Source organism: Sander lucioperca, unplaced genomic scaffold (genome assembly GCF_008315115.2).
Source record: "Sander lucioperca isolate FBNREF2018 unplaced genomic scaffold, SLUC_FBN_1.2 Unpl_79, whole genome shotgun sequence".
Lineage (NCBI taxonomy): Eukaryota > Metazoa > Chordata > Actinopteri > Perciformes > Percidae > Sander > Sander lucioperca.
Window position 1 is genome coordinate 1 of NW_023396419.1, and position 13,725 is coordinate 13,725.

The 13,725-nt window shown below is 40.9% G+C and overlaps 1 long non-coding RNA gene across 1 annotated transcript; it reads left to right on the top strand.

Annotated features, from left to right (window-relative positions):
* Window positions 1–9,965: 9,965 nt before the first annotated feature.
* Window positions 9,966–10,456, top strand: LOC118494589. Its single transcript, XR_004896687.1, has 3 exons — window positions 9,966–10,032; window positions 10,164–10,266; window positions 10,356–10,456. It is a non-coding gene; the product is annotated as an uncharacterized LOC118494589 (long non-coding RNA).
* Window positions 10,457–13,725: the final 3,269 nt, after the last annotated feature.

Genomic DNA, 13,725 nt, shown 5'->3' on the forward strand with positions numbered 1-13,725 from the left:
TAAGAGAGGAGTTCAGTTTGGTTCTGGCATTTCTGCATACATATGATTCTTCTATTCACCTACTGTTACTATTTTTTCATCTACTAACCACATGTTCACATACAAGAACATTGCACACTGTAATTAAATACTGTGTACTTACCATTGAGTATGTTTTAAAATGCGTTTTACAGTAGTGTAAAGTAGTGTTAAGTGATTTTGTCACTTCACCTTAACCTTTAGGCACACATGAATAAGTTAAGGATATAGCACCTTTCTAAACCAACATGTCATCAACCATGACAGTGTATTTTAAAAGCAATTCTCAATTGTGATTCTACAAGTGTTGTCTGAGTCCGAGATCCGCTGGCAATTTAGATTGACATGGCCACAGAGCCTGCCAAAACATCCCGCCGGAGCCATTTAAAGTTACCACATGCAACCCATGCACAAAGGTTGGTGATGTCTGGACCACCAATCGACTGAGTCGACTCTCAAATAACAGTGTGGACAGTCAGTCTCTATAGTAATCTGATATGTACAAAATCGCTATTGACTGCTTGGGATCAGATGACATAGCATGAAATGAACAAACAATGGTTGGAGGCTTTGTTCCCACGCTGGCATGTTGTCTCAGGGCATCGCTGATGTCGCTATGGAGTTCAACTCAGGAAGCGAGGGGCACATAAAACAGAATGTAGTCACTTTCTCTGGCTTCAGGATGACTGCACCTCAGTTTGCCACGTCGTTAAACTTTGTAACAAAGCGCTTGATGAGCACCATAGTTTAGTCTCAAAGCAGTGGACATAAAAGTTATCTTTCATCTCTCCCGCACTGAAGACAGAGCCGAAGCTTGAAGTCCATTCATGCGCTGTAGACATCCTGTGTGGCAGCACACCACCAGACCCCTTTGTTTCAATCTGGTGCAAAACAGATCTTAAGCTCATTCAGCATGAATTTGTACACATTCTGATAGTACAACCACATGTGTTGTGAATTTATATAAAAAGCAGTAGAACTGTTTTCTCACCCGTCGTCTCTGCTCTGCGGCCATGGCTCTAAAGAGAGATGAAGAAACCTTTCGTCAAAACACGAATCACAACTGAATGACGCTACACACAAGTGGAGGTGTATATGCGGCACAAACTCTTTTGTCTTAGTGTGCTTAGACCAGCTTGTGCGTGACACAGTAACGTTCCTATCTATAGTCTACGCGGTATGTAGCTCAGCTGAACGGAGATTCAGCTATTCACAGCCTCACAGACTAGTAAAACCTTTAGGTGCTTACTTCTGAAAAGATTATAACTTTTCTTTGAAAGGTCTCTACATATCATCTGTGCTGACTCTTCCTTTCGTGATGGTACTTTCAGTTTTGCTTGGACAGAATGGAGTCCTGGAGAACAGGTTTGGCTTAAACAGCATGACCATGTGGTATAATAAGTACATCTGTAAATGTTTATCCACATTAGAACAATGATACCAGCCTCGACAGTGATGTTGGTGTGCTTTGTGTGTGTGTGGTGTGTGTGTGTGGTGTGTGTGGTGTGTGTGGTGTGTGTGTGTGTGTGTGTGTGTGTGTAAAACTCACACAAAAATGAAGGTGTGTAGTTGAGATCTAATTGACAGTGTTAAAGAAGGGTGTGGTCCGAGCACAATTCTAGTACCGTACATAAGTTTATAGTAGCCTAAGAACCACCCACCCACTGAAGACATTTACTGCGCACAGAAAATCAGCTGTCTTATAATATTTAATGTGTATGAGAGTGTGCTCCTAGCATACTTTTATCATATCATAATGACCAGATCCTAAAATGTTTACTGATACTACTTATACTTATACTTGGCTACGGGCTGGAGACACGTTCTTTAGTAAGCATTACGGAGGGAAATGAATGATATATATGTTATGAGTAGAAATACACTGTGTGTGCCTTTACGTCTGCTGAATTTTCACGGCGGCAGCGGGGCCAGTGGCTAGCACTGTGTCATCACGGCACACGACGGTCCGGTAGGTCGCAATCCCGGTAGCCCGGGGCCTTTCTGTGGAGTGTGCTATGTTATGGTGTATCTGCTCCGGTTCCCCCACCTATAAGACATCATGTGTAGATTAGGTGTGCTCCAGTCAGGGCCTTGGACACACGTACAAAACAATCACTAACCTAATTTATATTACAAAAGAGAGCATACGGGCTCATAACAGAGCAGATACTTGACCAGCAAACAGATTATTTATAACTCACCACACACACTTGTAAATTAGAGGCTTGATAACCGCTTGCCCTAACACGTTTAGATAAAAAGCCAGTCGATTCATCACTGTTACATTTAAATAAACAGTTACAATCTTTAACGTGGTAAGTTTGTTATCTTATCGTATCTCTTAAATACATAAAGCTGTTGTTTTAATGTGACTGGACTTGCACTGAGCCACTTTGTAACATTAGGGAACAGGCTGGAAACTACTCCAGAGCACAAGAGCTGGCTGCATGTGCGACTGTAAAGTTCCATGTTTGTAAAACATCTTTTGCCCAACCCAAATCGGTTTTTTCTGGAAAGGAGCCACATCTGTGGACACTGGCTTTCACGCAATATATAAGACTCTAACTAAAATGTCCACCTTTAAAAAACTATCAAAAGCAGTCATACAGTGCAGCAGCAGGGTGATCATGCCACAGGAACGGGCTCTAGCTGTGTGTATGTGAGGTGTGCATCTGTGTGAGTTCGAGTGAGTGTGTTATGTACTACATGTATTTTTATTGCTGCTATGGTTTCTGGTACATTTGTATTGTATTCACTGTAAAATTTGATCCGCTTTTATTATAACTGTTAAAAGCCTTTCTGAGGGGACAGGTGTGCGAATAGCCATGGCTATAAACACTGGGATACAGGACATGACAATACTATGCATGACATGAACAGTCTATTAAGAGATGCATGGGTGTGGGTGTAAAATACAATATAATTATTGAGAGAAATTATTACTCGTGAACATAGCAGAGAGCAGACCCCGGGGATGTGCGCATTTATCAGTGGTTAGATGCGTTCGCATGTCTGCATACAGGATATGAGAGCCAAAGTCACGCTCTTCTACTCAGGGCAGAGACATATCTGTTTTTCGAAAAACTATGAACACGGATGTGAATGGGAAAGACAAATTATTTTTTGATTCCTGTTTGAATGAGCCATGAATTACACAGTGAGGTCATCAGTTAATAGATAATTCGCAAAGTCAAGAAGTCTCGGTTTAGGTTGTTAAACTGTTGAAGTATAAGACTGTGAAATATCGTAATTAGAAAGACTCCAGCACTTCAAAGTCACATGGATTGACGTCGCGCTGAAGCTACGATGTCTGGCGTGTATCGGTACCGGGGATGTAACACGTTACTCAAAGGAGCAGAGGCTCTGCTTTGATTCTGTTGCTTCTTGCTAATAACCGTCACTGGATAATAACACTATCAGGTAATGATAAGGGACATGTGTTGTGGATACAGAGCTAAGCTAGCTAGCTAGCAATCAAGTGATGCATCAAGCTAGGTGCACGTAAATGTGGGAGTAACGGATTGAGAAGTTTTTTGGGAAGCGTAGAGAGAAGTAGTTTTCACGGAGCTGCGTTGCACGCAAAAACTAATGTCATAAGACAAACCTACGGCCAACGCAGAGACTTCTTCGGTGCAAAATAATATCTTGAAATTGTTATGACAATTCGGACTCATATTCAAACGGGATCAAATGTATAATTGCCTCGCTTCACTACCGTTCATATCATGCACAAACTCGTAACTCCAGCAGAGTTTGGTATAGACCTACTCTATCTGTAAAGGTCTCGAGAGTAATCTCTGGCTATGATTTGATACTATAAATAAAATGAATGGAATTGCATGGAATGACGTTGAATGAATTGATTGAATTGTAATCTTTCCAAATTAAGGGTCCCATTGACGCTCCACCGGAAGGGGAGGGCTCGCCTCTCTATTCCGCGCTGAGGCGCCACTGGTCCGAGCACGCGGGCAGGAAGTAGGGGAATGGGACGAGTAGGGGAGCACACACACACACTTTACACACCTGGCCTAAGTTTGCATCACAGTTTGTGGTGATCGATAGCAGGTGGTTTCTAGTTATGGTGTTTATAAACCTCCTCTTAGTTCTAGGGTTTTGCCGGAAATGGCTCTCACGTAATTCATAGTCATCTCAAAGATTCATCAACAATTATCAGTTTCATGTACTAATGATGTTTGATGACTAGTTCACAGAGTTGTGATGTTAGGTGACATAGCTATGTATTCATCATTTGTCTCTCACGCACGGATGTCAATCCCCTCAGCATCTCAGAGATATATTTGCAGCGTGGCACCATCCTGCATCGGGGCTACATGCCAACCAGGACGGCTTTGTGGATTGTGTAAGAAATACAAACAGTCTAGGCGTTTTTTGTTGTTTTTGTTCACCTACCAGCAGTGTAGCAGAGTTCATACCCCGTGGTGAGGAGGGCGTAAGTCTGGCACTAAATGACTAAACATAAACTCAATAGAAAAATGCTGATCGGCTTGTATGCTTGGTTATCTGTGGTTACAGATGAATCTAGACGCCACCAGAGCACTGTTAAGGTATATTTCTTTCATTTGACTCCATCTCACCATCCCCTCAATCCTGACTAGACTCACAGTGTCTGTCATCTAATGCATGTACATACCATACCATGCGTTGGCTCTGTTCTTCTACAGTGGGGTGGTATGGGCTTGGAGATGAGCTGGACACTAAGGTACCTGTGTGGGTAGTATTCAAGTTCAAAGACTGTGTAAGCCAAATGCAACTGACACTTATTATTACTAATTTTGCTAGGCATCCATCACATTTGTATCAGGGAGAGATCAAGTTACAGAGGGGACACTTGGTCTGATTCATTTTTATTCATTCTCTATGATAGAAACAACAGATAATACTGATATTTAATGAGCACATGAACAGCAATCCTTTGTGCATGATGTTATGTCATCATCATTACAAATGTCATCGTTTCCAATATGATTTGACCACATACTACTCTACGTCACACACATTTAAAACATGTACATGCCACAAAAACATGATCTCAAAATGATCACATGAAATGGAGTTGTGAAGTAACGTTGAGTAGTAACCCGCTGTACCATCATCTCAATCTCTAATTAATGATAGTGTGCAGCACACCAAAAACCTGTCAATGCTTCAGTTGGGAGTCTTGTCATTACTGTTTTGTAGATGGACTTGAGTGACTTTTCAACTTCTGACAATTGTATGTCTAATAAGTACAATGACAATGTGCAGTTACTTTTGAACTTTGCCTCTTTCTTTCCAGCTTTTCACATCAGTGGACTGGTTAATGCCTGTATTTGACTGCACATTCTGTTCGATTCGTTCACAAATGTGTCGAGAGCTAACGATTCAGCTTACTAAACTCTGTATACAGCCTTGCTCAACTATACTACATAATACAATAATACCATTATTTGTTATACATTTGTACAATGATGCACATGCATTCCACTGGCACATGTATATCGTTGCAGAATCAGTTATGTGTCGAGACTGCAAACTGCCATTACAGTGGAGTCCTTTTGTTTTGTATGCATGTGTTAACAGGCATCCACGACATCTTACTCTGTATCGCTTTCAATAATATGTCGTAAGCACAATTATCCACCACTATACACTCCACCTGCATATAACCGCTGCAGTTCGTCCTCCAACCTAAAAGAAATATCAAACAGAGAAATTTGCAGTCATCTGGAGCTGTCCGACCCTAAATATTAGCTCACATAGTAGAACAAGATACCAATGTAGTTATTCTTAGTGCTCATATATGCTCATTTGAGATTCATAATGGTATTAGAGGTTATATCAGAATAGGTTTATACGTGAGTTTAATTTCAGAAAACACTATTTGCACATTTCACCTGTGTGTGTAGCTCTCTGTTTTAGCTAGCGTGAGACACCCGCATCCACTTCTGTTCCTCTTTGTGGAGTCGCACATGCTCAGTAGCTAGGTAAGTGACGACTAGCCAGTCAGAGCAGAGTATGAGGGCGGTGCCACGATAGCAGCTAGGCGAGCCGTCTACGTGTGTTCACAAGTGACACGTTGGTCTCTGACGTAAAGGCTGGACTATCAATAGAGCTGTTGGAGCAGTTGTGAACAGTGTGTTTCTGTTGGAGATGGTGTACAAGTCCTTTGGGGTGGGGACTTGGGCTTTTCACTTTGGAAACTATCGAAGTGCACAAAGAAGCTATATAACTACAATAAAAGGGAAGGGAAAAAAGCAAAATCGCATAATATGAGTCACTGTAAAGGGGCTGTACTCGAGAAATACTGAAAACCACGGGCTGGGATGCCTGCCACCAGCGCTCTACACAAACTGTTCCCAATACGCTGGCAGCAGTGTGGAAGAATTGTATTCAGATCCTTTACTAGTCAAAGTACTACCACACACTGGGAAAAAGACTCTTGTACAGATAAGTCCTGCAGTGACAAGTACTTGTAAGTAAAGTAGATAAAAGTATCATCAGGAAAGTACTTAAAGGATTTAAAGTAAAAGTGTACTCAATGCAGAAAGTCCTCACAATTTAGAAGAAACTGAACGATAGAGCACGTTCTGGCTGAGCAATTCACAGTGTTAGAGTTAATCGGTCATAATCTTTTGCCGCTGGCGACTTTTAGTGCCTATATTAATAAAACATTGTATTTGATAAACTACGTGTTTTGGCTGCACAATCTAATTTGTAAAGTAATTAGTAACATCTAGCGGTCAGAGTGAATGTAGGGGAGTGAAAAGTACATATTCTCTCTCTGAACATGTAGCGGATGTGAGAATGGAGAAGGTGGCCTGAAAAGAAAGGACTCAAGTAAGTACACACGTATCGCAACATTTGTACTTAGGGCAGTACTGGATGTAAGTACTTATGTACATTCCACCACTGACGACGTGAAATAGCTCAAACTTTTCATGACACAGATCACTCAATCGAACTACAGTGCCTCGTGCGGCCAGATCCGGCCATCAAAACACGAGAACAGAGCAAAACCTGGTTAGTACAACACACCACAGATGGGAGCATGATCTGTCTCTGCTCAGGAACCATTACTCATTATGATCGTTTACAAACATGTTTGTGCGTGTATTATATATGCTTTAAATAATCGAGTACAGTCCTTCATGAAAGGAGGAAACAGCTCTTTTTATGTTTCTTTCTTTAAAATCCTGGTTGTGTTTAGTTTCAGAGTTTGGGCGCTCTCGTGTCATAGTTCATTTGTCTATTTTGTATGTTTTTAGCCTGGTGGACAGCTCTCTAGTCGTCACATGTAACTTTTCGTCGGTGACAAAAAGATGACTCGAATATAAAAGTCAGAATTATCCACACTGTATCAGGTAATAATTCCTGAAGGCCGATCATATTAAATAAATAGAGAAATGCATATGGTCCCTAGTGTGCACACACTTTTTTAGCTATTTCATATGCTTTTATGCCCACTTGGATTTCAGCCTTAATTGGCTGTTAGGTCGTTCATGGGTGGCTATATGATTCATCGGATTTAAGATTTATGTTTTTTGATAACTGTGGAATTTTCGACATCGGTTACATGGAGTCGTAGTAGAAAGGTATCACTACAACAACTCCCAATGACAGTTGGATTCACCGAGCAATAACTTCTTTAATTACTGTGGCCATTGTGAGTGAAGTTAAAAAGATAGAGTGAGTAAACCTCATCGGAAGTTCATAATACAGGCACACTTACAATCCGAGGTAGTCCAGATGAGTCTGAAAGAAAGAAAAACAAACAATACAAAAAAACAAACAAAAGATATGGAGGAATGAGTCATCCCTTAGTAATAATAAAACTGCATCAGTTCAGAGGTGGACTCTGCGAATTGTGTGTGAACCTGAATTATATTGGATCAGTAAATCTAGTCTTACCTGTGAAAAGGGGAATTCCAGAAATTCTGGACAGCAGACAGCGATTGTTCATTGCGGTACACTTCGGAGGGTGCGCTCATAGAAAAGACATTCCACAGTGGGGAGGACGTTTCGGGTGTTTACTGTTCAGGCTGTTGGAGCTACAAACATGGTCAGGACTGAAGGTGCTGATGCATCACCACCAGAATTGCTGGTTATCACCTGTTAATAATGATAATACAACCAAACGATGGCAGAAATTGATGAATAAATCAGTTGAATTTTTACTCATCTGTAGCCACAGCAGGGGGTCACCTGTTGGTTTTTATATTCTTTCACATTGTGTTTTATTCAAATTTGAATAGAAATACCATTGGTCGCCAAATCAATCCTGAAAAGAGGGCATGCTCCTTAGCGGTCTTAATGTTCCACTATGTTCCCCAGATCTAGTTGCTGACGTTGTTGTTGCTGTTTGGGGCAGGGCAGGTTGTTTTTTTGTTTCCCCCAGGTAGCCTACAGGCCTATCAGAGCTTTTTTTGCTTAAAACAGCTGCCGGTGCATCTGGAAACAAGGTTTAGTAGTTGAGGTGTGGTAGAGTGAGCGGGCCTTGGGGGGCAAGAGCTTAAAAGGGGGGATGCAAGTCCAATTAGCCCTCCTGTGTCTTGGGTCAAATTTGACCGTTTTCAAAAAGTTTTATATCGAAATGTGGGTTTCTTTAAACCAAATAAAGAAAGAAAAGTTGGAGGGTTCCGTACAATGCATTCAAACGTAAATTAAATATAATCAAATCACTATTTCCTGAATTTGGATGTTTTAGTAATTTTATAGCATTGACAACGAAATGCTAAAAGACGTCCCCGAAAAAGCGCTGAAAAAACGTGGGACTAAAACGTCAAAACATTCAAAAAATCAGGAAAAGTGACAAAAAGTGTCAAAAAAGACGACCAAAAACATTGAAAAAGTTACAATTTACACTAGAAAAGCAAAGTTGCACGGTCGACAGGAAGAACACAAAGGGATCAAGCTGAAAAACAAAATTACATACGTTTTCCTCTAAAATAGGGACTTGTCAATCAGTGTCAAAAGTCCCTGGATATATTTGACCAATCAGTGTGAAAATTAACCAACAACTGTCTGAAGGCTTACTGACCTGGCATGTTGGCCGGGCCTCGCTGATGTCTGTTCCAAATCGGGGAAGCGATGGGACAGAAAACCAGAAGGTAGGCACTTTCTTCAGGACCCATGCACCTCATTTTTGCCAACGGCTTTAAGCTTTTCAACAAGGCTTGATGAGCACCAGTAGTTATCCCGCCAGTGGGACATAAAATTTCTCCCCAACACTGCAATGACAGAGCAGAAGTTGAAGTCATTAATGACGCTTAACAGTCGTTTGGGAGCCACAACCACCAGACCCTGATGTAAAACAAATCTTGTCAAAAAGCTCTTTAGCTAGCATAAATGCTAAAATATCTTATTCTCTTTAATGTTGAAATATGCAGTCTTGAAAGACAACACCAGTTTGGAAGAAGTATTAGACCCTTAAGTCAAAGTACTATATACACTGGGGAAGTACCCATACAAGTAAAAGTCCTGCATTCAACACCTTACTTAAGAAAGATAGTATTATCAGCTAAATTACTTAAAGGTCCCATTGGCTGGACAAGTTCACGGTATGAGGTGTTTTAACATGAATAGAGTTTACCCCATCCGGCCTATGGTCCCCCAGGGCTAGAAATGGGATAGGTGTAAACCGAGCCCTGGGTATCTGCTATGCCTTGCGCAAATGAAAGTCAGCGGGCCGATCTGGAATCTGCCCTTTATGCTCATAAGGGGTTACGTCCAGAGACCTTGGGCCCACCACCCATGAGAGGAGAGATGAGACATCTGGCTTGGAAAAAAGCGAAGCATGGCAGTTGGTCACGGACAACACCCCCCCTCCCTTCCCCCCTCTCTCATCCTCAATAGATTTAAAGCTACAGGCCACAGAAAGGCACTCTAAGTAAAGCTCATTGTGGGGACGGGCTCTAGGCTGTAATTCTGCACCAAGGCTGAATTTTCAGGAAAGAGGACTCGATACAGTATTAGGGACCCAAGGTCTATAAAACGCGACTTCAGAGACAGTAGTAGGTGACCATAAGCCTATATAAAAGAATTCAGATACAGTATTAGGGGACCACTAAGGCCTAGATAAAAGAGACTTCAGATACAGTAGTAGGGGACACTAAGCCTATATAAAAGAGACTTCGATACAGTATTAGGAGACCACTAAGGTCTATATAAAAGAGACTTCAGATACAGTATTAGGGACCACTACGGTCTATATAAAAGAGACTTCAGATACAGTATTAGGGGAACACTCAGGTCTGTCTGAAAGAGACTCAGATACACAGTATTAGGGGACCTCTAGGCCGATAGAAAGAGACTCAGTGACAGTGATTAGGGGACACTAGGCCTAGATAAAAGAGACTTCAGATATCAGTATTAGGGGACACTAAGGTCTATATGAAACGAGCGTCCGATACAGTCTAGGGGACACTAATACGGTCTATATAAAAGAGAATTCAGATACAGATCTCTAGGGCACTAATGGCCGATAGACACGCATCCAAAGAGCGCATGTCAGGGACCTTAAAGTAGTAAAAGTAAAAAGTACAGCAATGAGACAAATCATGTGCACAGTCAGGCACTAAGTAATCATTGTGTGTGAGAGCCACTATAAATAAATAAGTATATTTAAAAAAACACACCTAATATTCACACTAAAAAATCGGATACTGTCAGTTGTTATACTTTTGATAGATGTTGTGTTTGCTTTGATGTGTTGTGAATTAATATTACTGCTGCCATAACACTATCTTCAGTTTGTCAGAGATTCAAATTGTAAATCTCTATTTTGAAGATGCTGGACATGGAAGGGATGAAAAAAATTGTCTATCTGAAAATTTGTAACTAAACCTGTGAGACAAATGTAGTGGAGTAAACAATCCAATATTTGCCTCTGAGATGTATGAGAGTAGAAAAACATAAATTGCCTACAATGGAAATACCACGTTGAAGTACAATATTTGAATTTGAATTGAAATTTAAAGTGTCATTTATGGCTTTTTACCGTCCTTATTGTGTTATATATATTTCTTTGTGCAAGTTATGTTTACCCAAAAGTGAAAAAGCCCAAGTCCTCCCCAAAGGACTACCATCTCCAACAGAAAACTGTGCACAACACACTGCTCAAAACAGCTCTATGGTAGTCCAGCCTGTACTTCAGGCTCAAACGTGCGTCAAACTTTGGAACACGTTAGTAATGCTCGCCTAAATGATAGAATTGGACGCCCTTATACTATCTTTATATTGTCTAATTTAAGCTGTGTTCTAGACGTTATCCTTGCAATATTGGAATAGTGCACTACCACCATGGACACACACTCTCAGAGAGCACCGTACCAGTAATACTGAATCACAGGTAAGTCCATGCCCCTGCACGGTACAACCGTCTCATGGATTCGACATCCTTGTACATTCATGTGGATTTTTATTTAGGATCTGTTTTGGTTTTTTAAAATTTTTTTTTTGGGTCCATTTATCATGTAGAATTTGTTTTTTATCACCCTGTTTATGATGAGGTGTATGTTTGTGGGTGAGTCTTTAAGCTTAATGAGACCTTGAAAATTCCCCTTGGGGATCAAGAACGATCTATCTATCCTATCTAATTATTATCTACTCTGCTTCGAATGGTATAGTCCTTACTAGGTACTGCGCTGTGCGACTCCCACAGATGGAACAGAGTGGAGGTCTCCCTCTGTAGCTAAAACAGAGACGATCAACAAAAGGGTGAAAAGAGGAGCTAAAAATATGGGTTTTTTGAAATTAAACCATGTAAACCTATTCTGATGATAACCTTCAAATACAATTCTGACACCTGAAAATGCAGATATATGAGCAACTTTAAGGACAGTCTTGAGTAACTGACGTAGTCACTTCCACCACGAGCAAGACAAACAGTAACTGTTTGCGCCACCGAGTCATCTTCCCTTGTCCTGTTTCGTGGAGGAGTTAAAGAAACCTTTAGTCAAGCATTTAAATTAAGGTTGAAGTTAAAAAGGTGGAGATGTATATGCGTCACAAAACTCTTGGTACCATGCTACTCAGCCAAACGTCTGTCTGACACATTAAAGTTATTTAGAGGTCTATAACCCCCTGAATTACGCTCTCGTCAACGACATGCCGTAGAGATTCTAGCAGTCACAGGCCAGCGCACATGTTATTCAAAAACCTTCTTTTAAGAGTCACTTACGAAATAGATTGAGAATTTCTCGGTAATACCTATGGCATTTCCGTCTTGCGGTGACGAAAAACAAAGAGTTCCTCCATGTCAGCGAGCACTTTCCACTTTTGCTTGGCGACGTGTTATCTCACGAATGTGCAGAGCTGGGAACGGTTCTAACAGTAGATAAGCTGTCGACCCCAGGCCCACAGCAGAGGAGGAAATGCCAGGAAACTGGAGAGCTGCTGGCGCAATACGTGCCTCTGGCAGTTATGTGTAATATGCACGTGGATAAGCAATCATGTTGTGAGGTTAAAAAAAACCTAAAGGAGAATGTTAAATTATAGATGGATTGATTTAAAGACTAATATTTGAAAAATGTACACAACCTTATTGTTAAACAGTTAAAATAGTTTTATAAGAACCGTCAGACTCATGCACATAGAGAGTCGAAGCGAGGATATAAACAGAAGAAACCGTTTTTTCAAGATTTTGCAAATGCGGTATAGGAGAAAGCCGCCAGGACCCAAATTCTGCTCACCCTGCCTTTGTGAAAACTGTAGCTTATGCAGCTTGTTTCAGGTTCAAGGTACATACTGAGATTATATCAACTGCAGATATGTTAACACGGCATCTGTCTTAGCAGCAAACCTATCGTATTGCAATGCAATAAACAGCTTTACACAGGTTATTGTTGTGTTTGGTGTACATCTCATTGCTCATTTCCTGCAGTATAGCGGGACGCTGTTTCAGCAAATAAGTTCTCTGATAAGCTTAAAATCCACTTCTGCTCGGCACGAACACCAGTCAAACAGTATAGCTATAGCTGTCAGATGATTAATTATGCATTAAAGTGAGAACACATATTCCATCAGTCATTAATGAATCGGTGATGATCTATGTACTATTCTGAAAGGTGCCCTCTGCGTAATGATTAGTGTGTTACTGTTTGGTACATTAAGTATCTTTTGATGCTTCTGCTGTTTGTACTTCTACGTATAACTGGTATGTGAGCATGTCAGGTGAGGAGTCTGCTGTGCAGTCTCCTCAGGGCGGGAGTTTGTTAAGTGTAACTGTGTTTCAGTTGTCTCTCCAACTACATCCACAGATGAAGACTTACACAAGTGTTTGAAAACCGAATAAGTGGATGGTAAAAAAAAAGGGGTTTAATGGAAAAAACAATGATGCCATGTAAAATTGTGATCACAGGAAAAACGTCCTTTGCTCAAGGATAACTCTGTTATCTTGATACAGCTGCAGTAACTGGAAAGAGAAGTGCCAGGATTGGATTAGAGTGAGGACTCTTCCTGCTCTCCATCTCACTCTTTGGTGCAATGCGGCAGAAAACCAGATAGAAACGTTTCTCTCTCGGAAGTTGGATTGTGATTGCCAAAGTCTTCCGTCAGAGGCGGATTTTCTTAAAGCTGAAAGCAAAGCCAAGAGGAGATGCAGAAAGTCTAGTTTTCTTTCAGATCTCTTAATACAATATGCTAAAAGATTGTAATGGAATTTCAGCCCAACGACGGCCAAAAAAAAAATTGCCTACAACAGGCTTAAAG